The sequence below is a fragment of the Dama dama genome, chromosome 19, assembly GCF_033118175.1.
Source record: "Dama dama isolate Ldn47 chromosome 19, ASM3311817v1, whole genome shotgun sequence".
NCBI classification, from domain to species: Eukaryota; Metazoa; Chordata; class Mammalia; order Artiodactyla; family Cervidae; genus Dama; species Dama dama.
In genome coordinates this window covers 83,035,582-83,050,964 of record NC_083699.1, presented here as the reverse complement: position 1 = coordinate 83,050,964, position 15,383 = coordinate 83,035,582, and the positions used below count along the sequence as shown (strand labels likewise).

Genomic DNA, 15,383 nt, shown 5'->3' with positions numbered 1-15,383 from the left:
ATAATGTGGTAATATACAATATCAGTATTAAAAAATCAACTATATTTTTATACACTAACAATTCAAAAGTAAACAGTTTTAAACTGGAATTAATAAAGCAATTCCATTTACCAATTCCATAGCATCCAAAAGAATAAATACTTAGGTTTAAATTTAACAAAATTAAAAAAAAAAAAGAAATATAAGACTTGACTTGTTGAAAGAAAATAAAGAAGAGCTAAATAAATGAGAAGACATACCACGTTCATTTTTTGGAAGACTTAATGTTATTAAGATGGCGACCAGAAGTAGGAGTTGGGGACACACCCGGCAGGGACGTGAAGCCCTCACATGACCAGGAGCTGCAGAGTAACACAGCCTTCTGTGTAGTAGTCACTCCTGTCTGGGTACCAGCTCTCACTGCTCCCTCACACCAGGCTTGCTTCAGACCTGAGGCAAGCAGGTCAGGTCTGTGGGATGAAGCATGGCGGTGGGGTACTTGTGGCAAGAATCAAAAGGAGGAGACAGCAAGGATAGGCCCAGAAAATGACCAGGGAAAATATCTCGTCGTGGTGAATATCCACTAGGAAAAGAAAGAAATGGAGTAGCCCATGCAGACTGGACAGGAAGACTGCCCTTTGGGGTAGGGGGTGAATGCCACCAGTCAGCAGGAAATCATAGAGGGTGACAGGCTCACAGACTTGCCCCTAATTTCCCATGGGCCATATCCAGTAGGCAGGACAGTGATGGGATCAGTGGAGATGGAGATGATATGGAAATTTTCATAGAGGAGTTGAGAGAAATTAGGAGAAAACAGGGAGCTGCAATTGAGGAACTGTCTTCCTATTCTTATGGGGGAGGTCTCTAATCACCAGGACCATCATGACTAACTTTGCCTTTAAGCCTTGACTCCTGCCATTTTCCATGAGATTACTACTGTGATTCCCACTGTTGTCCTCTTTATCCTTGCATTTTCTTGTTAATGCCTTTACTGGTCCATTTGCTGTGAACCTTATGTAATTTCCATGTGTCAGGTGAGTTCTGTGTTACCAGCTACTAACTGGAGATTGCCTTGGCACTCAGTCTAAGTTTCCATCAACAGTAGGGTTTCACCCATTTGCATAGAAAAATGCAAAGTTAATAAAGCAGCTAAAAAGTGGGAAAAAAAAAATATATATATATAGTTAAGATGGCAATACCTCCTCAATTTAATCTACAGATTCAATGCAATACCTATTAAAATGTCAGCTGCCAATTTCTTCAGAAATTGAAGAACTGATCCTAAAATTCATGTAAAAATTTAACATATACAGAAAAGTCAAAACAACCTTAAAAACGAAGAACTAAGTTGAAAGACCTACACTTCCCAATTTCAAAATTACTACAACGCTACAGTAATCAATACTGTGTGGTGCTGGCATAAGACAGACATACAGATCAATGAAATAGAATTGAGAGTCCAGAAATAAAATCAATGGTTGATTGATTTTTACCAAGGATGCCAAGTCCATTCAAAAGGGAAAGAAGAGTTCCTTCAACTAGTGGTCCCAGGACAACTGAAATCTTCATGACCTAAGATTTGGCCATAGACCCTTAGATATGACACCAGAAGCATGAGCAACAAAAGAGAAAATTGACAAATTGAATACCAGCAAAATTAAAAACTTTTGTCCTTTCAAGGATATTAGCAAGAAAGTAAAAAGACAATATACAGAATGGGAGAAAATAGTTTCAAATCATATATCTGATATGAAACTTATATCTGTAACAAATAAAGAATTCTAGAGCTAAATAGTTAAAAAAAAAAATAACCCAATGCAAACATGGGCAAGGATTTGAAAAGACATTTCTCCACAGAAGATACATGGCCAATATGTACATGAAAAGATGCTCAAAATTGTTAGTCATTGCTACTGCTAAGTCACTTCAGTCGTATCCGACTCTGTGCGACCCCATAGATGGCAGCCCACCAGGCTCCACCGTCCCTGGGATTCTCCAGGCAAGAACACTGGAGTGGGTTGCCATTTCCTTCTCCAATGCAGGAAAGTGAGAAGTGAAAGTGAAGTCGCTCAGTTGTGTCCGACTCTTTGCGACCCCATGGACTGCAGTCAACCAGGCTCCTCTGTCCATGAGATTTTCCAGGCAAGAGTACTGGAGTGGGGTGCCATTGCCTTCTCCATTGTTAGTCATTAGGGAAATGTAAATCAAAACTATTAGGAGATACTACTTTACACCCACTAAGAACATATAATAATAATAATAATAAAAAGACAAGTTGTGTTTGTGAGGAGTTGAAGAAAGTGGAAGTCCCACATGTTGTTAGTGACAGTGTAAAATGGTGCAGCCATTTTGGAAAACAGTTTGGCAGTTTCTCAAAAGGTAAATGTATGATCACCACAAGAAACTAGCCATTCCACTCGGAAGTATATACCCAAGAGAAATGAAAACATACATCCACACAGAGACTTATACACAAACGTTCATGGCAGCATTATTCACAATAGCTAAAAAGTGAGAACAACCCAAATGTTTGTCAACTGATGAATGGATACACAAATATGGTACATCAGACAATGTTATATTATTTGGCAATAAGACAGAATGAAGTACTGATATATGCTATTAAAAAACATCATGAATTTTGAAAGCATTATACTAAGTGAAAGAAGCCACACACAAAAGACCACATATTGCATGATTCCATTTACAGGAAATGTCCAGAGTAAGCAAATACATAGGCAAAAGTAGACTAGTAATTGCTCAAGTCTAGGGTTTGGGAGTAGGAGGGGAATGCAAATTGACTGTAAATAGGTATGGGAATATTTTTATTAAAAGGGGACAAAAATTATCTGAAATTAGATTGTGGTAATGGTTGTACAGGGCTTCGCAGGTGGTGCTAATGGTAAAGAACCTCCCTGACAATGCAGGAGATGTTAAAAGACACGGGTTAGATCCCTGGGTCAGGAAGATCCCCTGAAGGAGGGCATGGCAATGCATTCCAGTATTGTTGACTGGAGAATCCCATAGACAGAGGAGCCTGGCAGGCTACAGTCCATAGGATGGCAAAGAGTCAGACATGGTTAAAGTGACTTACCACTCATGAGTGCATGCAATGGTTGCACAATCCTGTGAATAGAGTAAAAAACAGTGAGTTGGATGCTTAAATGGGTGAATTATGTGATATGTAACATGTCACAGTAGAGCTCTTTTTTAAAAAGTGCACAGGGGAAAACAAAGCTCTATTCCAGGAAAGTGCTTGTCATACTTTAAGGTGCATGCAGCTCCCCTGGGGACTTGTTGAAATGCAGATTCTGATTTGTAGGTCTGGGAAAGAGCTTAAGATTCTGTGTTTCTAAAATCTGTAGTACACCTTGGAGAGCAAGACTCTAAGATAGCTACACAGTTTTCTCAGGGTTAGACAGCTAGTAAATGGGGAAAACCAGGTTTCCATTTTGTGTGACGACAGAAGTCATCTCTAATGGTTAAGTGCAGAGTAGATTACCCAGCTTCTCATGACCTGTTGTAAAAAAAAACAGTCAGAGGCTTTATAACCATAACCTCAATGTATCAAGAGTTCATCCCAGTCACTGAAACTCTGAATGAAGTCTTTTTTAAAAGAAGATTCATTTTTTTTTCATTTATTTTTTATTTTTTTGGCTGTGGTGTGTCTTTGTTGCTTCATGCAGCTTTCTCTAGTTGCGGTGAGCAGGGACTACTCTTCACTGCAGTGTGTGGGCCTCTCTTGTTGTGGAGCACAGGCCCTAGGCACACGGGCTGAGTAGTTGTAGCCCACTGGCTCCAGAGCACAGGCTCAGTAGATGTGGAGCATGGGCTTACTTGCACTGCAGCATGTGGGATCTTCCCGGAGTAGGAATTAAACCCACGCCCTCTGCATTGGCAGGAGGATTCTTAACCATTGGCCCACCAGGGAAGTCCTGCAATATACTTTAAAAAAATACCTTCTTCTTTTAAAAATACTTTCAGAATAAAGCCAAGCTGAATTCATTGAAGTAGAGGGTCCATCCTAGTAAGGAACAGGTAGCCTCCCCTGGAATCCCAGGTTCAGATGTGAGAGCCACATTTAAGAGGAACACTAGAAAACCAAGTTTATCTAGAAAAAGCTAACCTGCATAGTGAGGGGATTCGAAATCTTGCCAAAAGGAGAGTAGACAAAATGATTGATGAGGTTTATACTCCAGAAGTAAAGATTCAGGAAAGCTATAATATCTTTAAATAAAGTCTACTTTAAAAGAAGAAATTGATGTTTTCTATGTGACATAGAGGGCAGAATAAAGATTAAGAAAGGAATGTTATAGGGAAGTCACTCCAATAAATTTAAAAAGTAATGAAACTCTAATAATTAAAACCTTCCTATATCATTCAGAACTCAGAAACTAAACACAAATTGGCTTAAGCCATGTGGAAAGTCTATTTTTCACATAACATAAAAGTCTAGAAATAGGTTTCAGGCACTCTATCATTCCATAGTTTATTTCTATGCTGGCTTCAGTTTTGGACATACTCTCTTTCAAGGGTGGTAAAGTGGTCAACAGAAGCACCAGACTTAGATTCTATCAGTTTGACAACCAAGAGAATGAATGTGGCTCCTTCTCAGGGGCTCCATCAAAACTCTCAGGGCTGACTTTTACTGGACAGCTTGAATCACATGCCCATTTATGAACCAATCATTATGGTCACAGTGTGAAACAGGATCATTCACCTGGCTTGGATCACTGGCCCACCACTGATGCTGAGAGCTGGGCTCAGTCCTGCCCAAACCACAAAGACTGAAATTGGAGGAGGTGTGGTTCTCCAAAAGAAAATAGCCTGGGTGCTCCCTCCAGAAGAAGGGAGACTAGAAGTTTGTCAGGGAAACCACCAGATTTCCACAAACTGTCTGCTTTGATTAAAGAGGCTTCTTCAGGAAGGATGGAGGGAGAGCTCTCTCTACCTCTGGAGACATCCAAACAGGCTGGATGACCCCCATGAACCCTGCCCAGTAGGGAGCAGTGAATGGGAGTCACATCTTAGATGGTCACCTCTCTTCCAACGACAACGGCTCTCCACTGCATTCACTCTTGACCTCAGGTACTCATTTCTGCCTCAAAATATTTAACACCTTTTATCATAAAGCAGCTTCCCAATTCATAGCACACAAACCTTTCCAGGCTCTTTTGGAAATAGACTTATTTCCTTTTGTCTTTCCTCCTAAACCAACCTTGTGGACTTGATGTACACTCATTCTGTCATTGGCCTTGGCTTTCTGTCTTTGCCCTAATCAAAGATGTTCTTTCCAAGGACCATTGGAGTGAAGCTTCAGAAGAGTGTTATCATGTCTTCTGTAGATAGTACTCTTTGGGAAGTCACTTCTTATTCAAGGTGACTTATTATTTTGTTTTGCAAGAAAATAAGATCACTCAAGCTAACTAAAGAAAGGTGTGTGTGTGTGTGTGCACACACGCATGTGTGTGTGTGTAGCAGGGCTGACATTGTGAGGATATGGAAGTGCTTGGGGGTGTCTAGGACAGGAATCACTGCCAACCAGAAGGCTTCACAGAAGTTGAAAATCTTCTGAGTTCCCGCTTCAGAATAGCCTGTGACTTGGGCAGCAAGTGTTCACACAGTCTCCCCAGCCCTCAGCCACATTCCCCTGGTTAGCCACTGGTCACATGTTTGGAACTTCATACTCCCCCAACCAACTTGTTTTTCACTGTCTGTTCTGGAGTCCTGGAAGAGGAAAATCACTGGGCCAGCTCTCATTTTGCTTCAGACAATTAGTTCAGTTCGTGTGTTTCAGTTGCTCAGTCATGTCCAACTCTTTGCAACCCCATGGACTGTAGCACGCCAGGCCTCCCTGTCCATCACCAATTCCCAGAGTTTACTCAAATTCATGTCCATTGAGTCAATGATGCCATCCAACCTTCTCATCCTCTGTCGTCCTCTTCTCCTCCTGCCCTCAATCTTTCCCAGCATCAGGGTCTTTTCCAATGTGTCAGTTCTTCGCATTAGGTGGCCATAGTATTGGAGTTTCAGCTTTACCATCAGTTCGTCCAATGAATATTCAGGACTGATTTCTCTTAGTTTGGATCTCTTTGCAGTCCACGGGACTCTCAAGAGTCTTCTCCAGCACCACAGTGGTCAGCCCTTACCTGAATCTCATCACTTATCCAAATACTCATGGGTGAGGTGAGGCAGGGGGAGGCATAGACACAGCAGTCTGCTGTCAGTGAGTCTCCGGTGGCACCTTGGGGACATGGTACTCACCCAACCCACACTCGAAACTTGTCAAGTTTAAGTGTCGCAGAGAAGACTTGGGTGCCCAGTCTCCTGTTTTCCCTGTAAACAAGCAGCCAGCTGGAAAGGATGTAAAGCAACACAGAATAACCATCTCAATGGCAGAGGCAGAGGAGGCTGGGGGCTGTCACCTATGCTCTGAACGCAGTGCCAAGAGAGGAGTTCTGATTAAGGAAAAGGAGGGAATTCACTAAAACTCAGGTGACCTCCTCACCTCTGGCCAATGGCGCAGGGAGGGAGGCTCCAGCCTGTGTGCCCGTGCTCTCCTCGGGGCTGGGGCTACATGGACGGCAGATGGGACCAAACTTGGGGAGACCCAGCTGAGTATGAAAGGGACTGGCACCTGAATCCCATGTGCCCCTACACAGAGACTGACCCCACTCTGAACCTCCACCCCCTTCTCTGCAGGGAGGGGTTTCCAGGGGATTCACCAGGGGAGCGGTCAGACCTAGAGGACCAAGGTATCAGGTAGCCCCTCTGTGACTCCACCCCCTGCAGCTTATTGGGAATAAGGCAGAAAACATCTGATAGTATAAGCATGTGAGGGCTCACCAGCCTACACTGAAGATACCATTGCCATGAAAATACACAGCCACAGAGCCTGGAGGGAATTCAGAGAGATTGAAGGGATGTGCAGGCTGCAAGCACTGAAAGGAATTGGACACAGTAATTAATGGAATCTTATAAAACAAATTCAAATTGATCGGTCAGTAAATGAGAGTATTGCCACCCAGACTGAAACCGATTTAAAGGAACATAAATTGAGTCAATAACAAATGTGGAAGGAGACAAGAGTCAGGGGAAAGTATCTAGTGTAGCATTATTGGAATTGATGTTATTTATTATAGAGGATTAGTAGTAATAAAAAAAAAAAGCTCCCATGACAAAGCCTTTGGAAGAACCTACAATATAAAATTTAGACCTAAAAGTAAGATCTGGCTTTAGGAGCTTAATTGGAAATATTAAATAGGGGACAGCAATTTAATTAAAAATAAAGATGATGATAAATTGCTGGGATTGTATCTAGTCAGGGGAGGAAGGATCCTGATCAAAGGACCCTGATGGGAATCAGAGGGTTGGGAAATGCAGAGCATTTTTTTTTTTTTTTTAAAGAGGAAATGTGCAGAGCATCAATTGTGAGCTTCCTTCTACCCCACCTCACAGGGTTCCCTGTAAGATATGTGCCAGGGACCCTTTAAGTGGTCAAGCCCCTCTGGCGTTGGTCTGTCTCCCACACCATCCAGAGAGACAAGTCCCCCCTTTTCTGGCTGCCCAGCCTTCCTGGCAGGGAACACACAACACCCTGAATATAGCTGTGGTTCCCATATGCTTCCAATACGGTTCCTACAGCAACCCTGAATATGCCCACGGGCAGACAATCCCAGAGTCACCTCTGTTCTACCATTAACCTGGAGAAGGGGAAACTCCTGGAGCTGAAGAGGTGTGATTCATCACCAATGACTGATTAACAAGGGAGGAAATTCAGGATAGAGAGCTGTGACGCTGCTTATCCCAGAGCAGCTGACCTCTAGTCCTTTCCCAGAATACTGCCCCAGCCCCAGCTGTGCGCACGCAAGAGAGGCCGCAGCTGGGCTCAGGCTCGGCGTGGAGAGGGAAGGACCCTGCTGTCCTCATGGGTGCACAGAGAGGAACCGTGAGCTCAGAAGTGTGGGAGGACTCTAACAACAAGAGACAGACAGCCCATCAACAAGTGTGCTCGGGTCTTCTCTGAGCCCTGAAGAGCTGCTGCAGCAGTGACATGACAAGAGGGCCTCCCTACATTTCCTGCCTCCCCAGCTGCTGTTGGGCATCCTCCTCCCGGGACATCGTCTGCAGAAGCTTCTTCCCAGCCACTCAGCCTGTTGTCTGTGCCGGCATCTCTCCCCACTGCAGTGGGTCCAGTTCACTGCAGCTTCCTCAGCAACCAACAGAGTCAGGCACAGTGCAGTGGATGGAATGATTGACTGGCAGGGGACCACCTCAGCTGCCCATCCAAATGTTCAACGCTGATGGCAGGGATCAAGAAGTGTCCAGCCACTTTCCCCAGAGTCAGTCTGACTTACCCATACCTCCATGCTGTTGGACCCCAAAGATGTGGTCTCTTTCTGAGCTCTGGTAGCTGACCTGAGATGTGGCCAGGGCTCCTGCTTTTGCTGTGGGGAGAGAAAAGGAGCACTCAAAAAACTTTTTGGATTAACATACACTCACTGCTATATGTAAAATAGATAACCAACAAGGACCTACTGTACAGTACAGGGAACTCTGCTCAGTACCCTGTTAGAATCTAAAGGGAAAAGAATCTGAAAAAGAACAGATACATGTATATGTATAACTGAACCACTCTGCCATATACCTGAAACTAACACATCATTGCAAATCAACCATAATCCAATATAAAATCAAAATTTTAAAGAAGACACCTGTGGACGTAAGATGGGACACAAGTTGAAGCTGAGTAATGGGTACACGAGGGCTCACTGTAAACCTCTCTACTTTTATATATGTTTACATTTTTTCCATAATAACATAATTTTTACTAAATTATGTTTTTAAAAGACATCAACCTCAAATGATTTTCCCTCATGCTCTTTCTGCCTCCCCACCCCCAGCCTCCTCTATCACACTGGTCCCCAAACTGTTGTCCCCAGACTAGCAGTACTGACATCATCTAGGAACGTCCTAGACATGCAAATCTACAAGTTCACCCAAACTGACTGAGAAAGAAACCTGGGGTGCGGACTGGCAAACTATGCTTAACAAGCTATCTAGATGGTTCTGATGCATGCACAGGTTTGAGAATGGCTGGTCTAATGTATTTTATTGATAATCTTCAAAATTATGACTTCTGCAGGTTGATGATACTTCAAATTGTTGGAAGATCCCTTCCTAACACCTTTGGGAGAAAGGTGCATGTATGCTTAGTCACTTAGTTGTGTCCGACTCTTTCAACCCCGTGGACTGTAGCCCACCAGGCTCCTCTGTCCCTGGAATTCTCTCCTGTGTTACAGGTGGTTTCTTTACTATCTGACATCCCCTGGTCCTGCCCTAATCACTGGGCATCCCTTATGCAGAGGACATAATGGCTCCACACTCAGGGGGTCCTGACAGTCATGGGCACAACTCTGAGCTCTCAATAGGTGTTATCTCATTTGACAATCTCAACAACCCTAGAAGGAATTTACTGTGACCACTTTCATTTCACAAATGAAGAAACAGGGCATGAAGAAGCTCAGCAAGTTCACCTAACAAGCAAGTGGCAAAGCTCAGATTCCAGAGCCTGAACCCTAACCACTAGGACCACCACCTCACACTCCTGTCCCTTGTCTGGCTCTAACTGTGTGGCCCAGAGCGTATCATTCCCCAGATCAAGACTGTACCCAGCTTGGACCCTGAGCCTACCTCACTGTTTTAATTATACACCCAGATCTGGAAGCTGAGGCTACAGTTTACTCACTCCCAAGGATACTTACCTAGTTAGGAGGCTTCCAGGTGCAAGGAACAAGTTAATGACCCTAGACAACAGGTAAAATCTATCACTTCATCTTACAAGAGGCTTCCAGGTAAGGTAGTTGTCTGGTGGGTTAATGCAGGGGTTCTATGGTGTAATCAAGGTCCCAAGTTCTTCCATTCTCTCCTTTCAGACATTCTCAGCGTATACCTCTCTTCTCGGAGACCAGCTCCCCTCATGGTCACAAGCTGACTGCTGTGGTTCCCGGCTACATGATCAGATAAGAAGAAGGACCATTTCTTCAAGGTATTTCCTATTTCAGTGAGGAGTCCTTTTCCAGCAGACTTCCTCTCATGTCTTATTTGCTGAAAATAGGTGACAGGCCTATTCCTAAATCATCCTTAAACCAATTGCTGGCAAGGGGAAAAGAGAATGACTTGATGAGATCAGCTTAGTTGGGTGGATGCCTGAGCTACCTGGTATAGTACACACGCCAATACAACTGCAACTCGACCAAAAGGAAGAGGATGGAATGGCTGTTCCAAGTCTTTCCCCAGGAGTCCATGCCTGGACTCTGGGGGAGAAGGAACTGTCCCGGTGTGAGACTCCAGAGACTGAGACACAAACATTAAAGTCACTGAAATTTCAGTGTTGTTATCAAAATCTGTCCTGACTGATATGGACATAGAGACAGAAGATGTGCATTCAGAAAACCATGAGACACTGATGAAAGAAATCAAGGAAGACACAGATGTAGAAATATACTATGTTCTCGGATTGGATGAATCAATATTGTGAAAAGACTGTAACACCCAGAGCAATCAATAGATTCAATGCAATCCCTATCAAACTACCAATGGTATTTTTCATAGAACTAGAACAAAAAATTTCACAATTTGTATAGAATCACAAAAGAATCCAAATAGCCTAAGCAACCTTGAGAAAGAAAAACAGAGCTGGAGGAATCAACCTTCCTAATTTCAGACTATACTATAAAGCTACAGGCAACAAGACACTATGGTAGTGGCACAAAAACAGAAATATAGACCAATGGAACAAGATAGAAAGCCCAGAGATAAACCCATGCACCTATAGTCACTTATCTTTGACAAAGGAGGCAAGAATATACACTGGAGAAAAGATAATCTTTTCAATAAGTGATACTGGAAAAACTGGACAGCTATGTGTAAAAGAATGAAACTAGGACACTTCCTAACACCATACACAAAAATCAATTCAAAATGGATAAAAGACTTAAATTAAGGGCAGAAACTATAAAGCTTTTAGAGGAAAACATAGGCAGTACACTCTGACATAAACCACAGCAAGATCCTCTTTGACCCACCTCCTAGAGTAATGGAAATAAAAACAAAATAAACAAATGGGGCCTAATTAAGTTTAAAAGCTTTTGCACAACAAAGGAAACAATAAACAAGATTAAAAGACAACTCTCAGAATGGGGGACAATAATTGCAAGAGAAAAAACTGACAAAGGGTTAATCTCCAAAATATATAAGTAGCTCATACAACTCGATATCAGAAAAACAAACAGCCTAATCAAAAAATGGGCAGAAGATCTAAACAGACACTTCTCCAAAGAAGACATCTAGATAATCAATAAACACATGAAAAGATGCTCAACATCACTAATTGTTAGAGACATGCAAATCAAAACTACGATGAGGTATCATGTAAAACATTACCAGCAATCAGGAGTCTCTCTAATAGCCACTCCAGTCACTGCCCCTCAAGGGTAACCACTCTACTTCTAACAACATAACTTGTAGTATGTAGTACGTGTTCAGTCACTCAGTTGTGTCCAACTCTTTGTGACCTCATGGACTGTAGCCTGCCAGGCTCCTCTGCCCAAGGGATTTTCCAGGCAGGAATACTGGAGTAGGGTGCCATTTCCTACTCTAGGGATATTCCAGACCCAGGGATCAAACATGTGCCTCTTGCATCTCCTGCATTGACAGGCAGATTCTTTACCATTAGTACCACAGTACACAGCTGTTACATCAATAAAGAAGCATTCACATGGAGATTGGTTCAAGATGGTGGAGTAGAAGAATGTGTGATCATCTTCTCCTGTGAGTGTTTGGGGGTCTCCTGCATAGGCGTAGATCAGCAGTGTCCCACCATGGAGACAGGGACACCAGTAGTAGCCTGTTGGTAGATTTTTTGTTGAAGGCCATTCTAACTGGTGTGAGGTGATACCTCTTGCTTAGTATGGATGTTCTTCACATGGATATACTCAGGTTCAGAAAATAATTAAGCTTTATAGACTTTGTTCTGTTAAAAAAAAAAAATCTACCAACAATAAATGCTGGAGAGGGTGTGGAGAAAAGGGAATTCTATTGCACTATTGGTGGGAATGTAAACTGAGACTGCCACTATGGAGAACACTATGGAGATTCCTTAAAAAACTAGCAATAAAACTACCATATGACCCAGCAATCCCACTGCTGAGCATATACCCTGAGAAAGCCACAATTCTAAAAGACACATGTACCCTGATGTTCACAGCAGCATTGTTTACAATAGCTAGGACATGGAAGCAACCTAGATGTCTGTCTACAAATGAATGAATAAAGAAGATGTAGTATACACATATAAACATGTAATATGTACATATATAGAATGGAATATTACTCAGCTATAAAAATGAACAAATTTGCATCAGTTCTAGTGAGGTAGATGAACTTAGAGCCTGTTATACAGAGTGAAATAAGTTAGAAAAATAAATATTGTATATTAACACATATATATGAAATCTAGAAAAATGGTATTGAGTCTATTTGCAGAGAAGGAATGGAGAGGAAGTTATAGCATCTCCAATTAAAAAATAAATTAAAAAAACTAAAATTTAAAATTCGAATGAAAAAATAGAAGATAATTTGCCAGAAGTTGAAAATATTAGAAAGATGACAGTTAGGTAGAAGAGGTAAGGAATAAAATAGCAAATTCAGGAGTTCCAAAGTCCAACAAAGGAGTTACAGAAAGATCAAACAAGGGAAACAGAGGGGGAGGGGATGACCAAAGAAATGACACAGGAAGATTTCCTAGGACTGAAGGACATGAGTTTCTCCATTGAAAGGGCCTACTGCATATCTACCACAAAGGAAGGATGAAAAACCTTCACTACGGCATGTGATCATCAAGTTTCAGAACACTGGAGCAAAAATTTCCATGCAGAAACAAACAAAAGTCACATATAAATGATTAGGGATGAGTGGCATTGGACTGCTAAACAGGAACTTCTAATAGTGCATCGGAAGACAATAGTGCGGCTCCTTCAAAATGATGAGGAAAATTAGGGGAAATGATGTTTAAATGAGAACTCCAAAAATGGTCAAATTATTAATCAGGTGCCAATAAAGACATTTCTGAAATTCAACAAACATTCAAGGTCCTGGAATCATGCACCCTTTCTCAGAAAGCCACAGGGGATCATGATTCAGCAAACTAGGAAATAAACTAAGAAAGAGAAAGAACTGGGACCCAGGACATAGAAGCTGCCAGAACAACAGAAAAGGGAAAGCCTAGGGTGATGGTCATGGGTATGCAGGAAGCCTGGAGAGGACCCAGGAATGATGAAGAAGCCAGGTTTGATGTCCTCAAGCAAACATGAAGCTGATAGATACCAGCTGGTTTTGGGAAAGAGCACTGGGAAATTGATAGAGACATGAAGTTAAAGCAAATAAAAAATGAGGCAATTTTCCTACTTTCCAAACCTTCTGGGGAAAAATAAGCAATAAGTTGTTAAAGAAAGAAAATGTAATCAGAGAAAAATAGGTTGCTTGTCAACTATTTTTATAGTAATACTCTGGCAAACACGAAACATTTTATTTACTCAAATTTTGTAGCATAAACAGATTGGGAGAAGGGAGAAGTAAAAGTGTGTGTGTGTGTGTGTGTGTATGTGTGTGTGTAAGGGTTAAATCCTAGTCTTGAAAGAATATGTCAAGAGATAATATTAAAGCTGGAAAATTAAGAAACTGAAGTACAATTGTATACCACTGGGAGATATAGATAAACAGAAGAAACAAGCTAAAGGCCCTCTCAAGGATAGTACCCGGGGAAGGCAGGAACAAGGCAGGGACCTCTGACTCTTGTCTGAGCCAGCCTAAATGGACTGTTTGAATGAATATTAAACACTCAGTTCAGTCAATCAGTCATGTCCAACTCTTTGTGACCCCAAGGATTGCAGCATGCCAGGCTTCCCTGTCCATAACCAACTCCCAGAGCTTACTCAAACTCATGTCCATTGAGTCAGACATCCACCCATCTCATCCTCAGTCATCCCCTTCTCCTCCTGCCTTAAATCTTTCCCAGCATCAGGTTATTTTCCAAGGAGTCAGTTTTCACATCAGATGGCCAAAGTATTGGAGTTTCAGCTTCAGCATCTCTACTTCCAAAGAATATTCAAGACTGATTTCCTTTAGGATTGACTGGTTTGCTCTCCTTGCAGTCCAAAGGACTCTCAAGAGTTTTCTTCAACACCACAGTTCAAAAGCCTCAATTCTTTGGCACTCAGCTTTCTCTATAGTCCAACTCTCACATCCATACATGACTACTGGAAAAACCACAGCTTTGACTAGACAGACCCTTGTTGGCAAAGTAATGTCTCTGCTTTTTACTATGCTGTCTAGGTTTGTCATAGCTTTTCTTCCAAGAAGCAAGCCTTTTAAATTTCATGGCTGCAGTCACCATCTGCAGTGATTTTGGAGCTCTCCAAAATAAAGTCTGTCACTGTTTCCATTGTTTCCCCATCTATTTGCCATGAAGTGATGGGACTGGATGCCATGACCTTAGTTTTCTGAATGCTGGGTCTTAAGCCAAGCTTTTCACTCTCCTCTTTCACTTTCATCAAGAAGCTCTTAAGTTCTTCTTCACTTTCTGCCATAAGGGTGGTGTCATCTGCATATCTGAGGTTATTGATATTTCTCCTTGATTCCAGCTTGTGCTTCATCCAGCCCAGCATTTCTCATGATGTACTCTGCATTTTAGTTAAATAAGCAGGGTGACAATATACAGCCTTGATGTACTCCTTTCCAGATTTGGAACCAGTCTGTTGTTTTCATGTCCAGTTCTAACTGTTGCTTCTTGATCTGCATACAGATTTCTCAGGATGCAGGCTCCTTGGAAGAAAAGTTATGACCAATCTAGACAGCATATTAAAAAGCAGAGATATTACTTTGCCAACAAAGGTCCATCTAGTCAAAGCTATGATTTTTCTGCTAGTTGTGTATGGATGTGAGAGTTGGACTATAAAGAAAGCTGAGCACTGAAGAATTCATGCTTTTGAACTGTGGTGTTGGAAAAGACTCTTGAGAGTCCCTTGGACTCCAAGGAAAGCAAACCAGTCCATCCTAAAGGAGATAAGTCCTGAGTGTTCATTGGAAGAACAGATGCTGAAGCTGAAACTCCAATACTTTGGCCACCTGATGCAAAGAACTGACTCATTGGAAAAGACCCTGATGCTGGGAATGATTGAAGGCAGGAGAAGGGGACAACAGAGGATGAGATGATTGGATGGCACCACGGACTCAATGGACATGAGTTTGAGTAAGCTCTGGGAGTTGGTGATGGACAGGGAGGCCTGCTGTGCTGCATTCTATGGCATAACAAAGAGTCAGACACGATTGAACAACCTGTACTG

The 15,383-nt window shown here is 42.2% G+C and overlaps 1 pseudogene; it reads left to right on the top strand.

Annotated features, from left to right (window-relative positions):
• The first annotated feature begins 263 nt into the window (after nt 1–263).
• On the top strand, nt 264–869 carry LOC133074028 (protein BEX3-like; annotated as a pseudogene).
• The last annotated feature ends 14,514 nt before the right edge of the window (nt 870–15,383 follow it).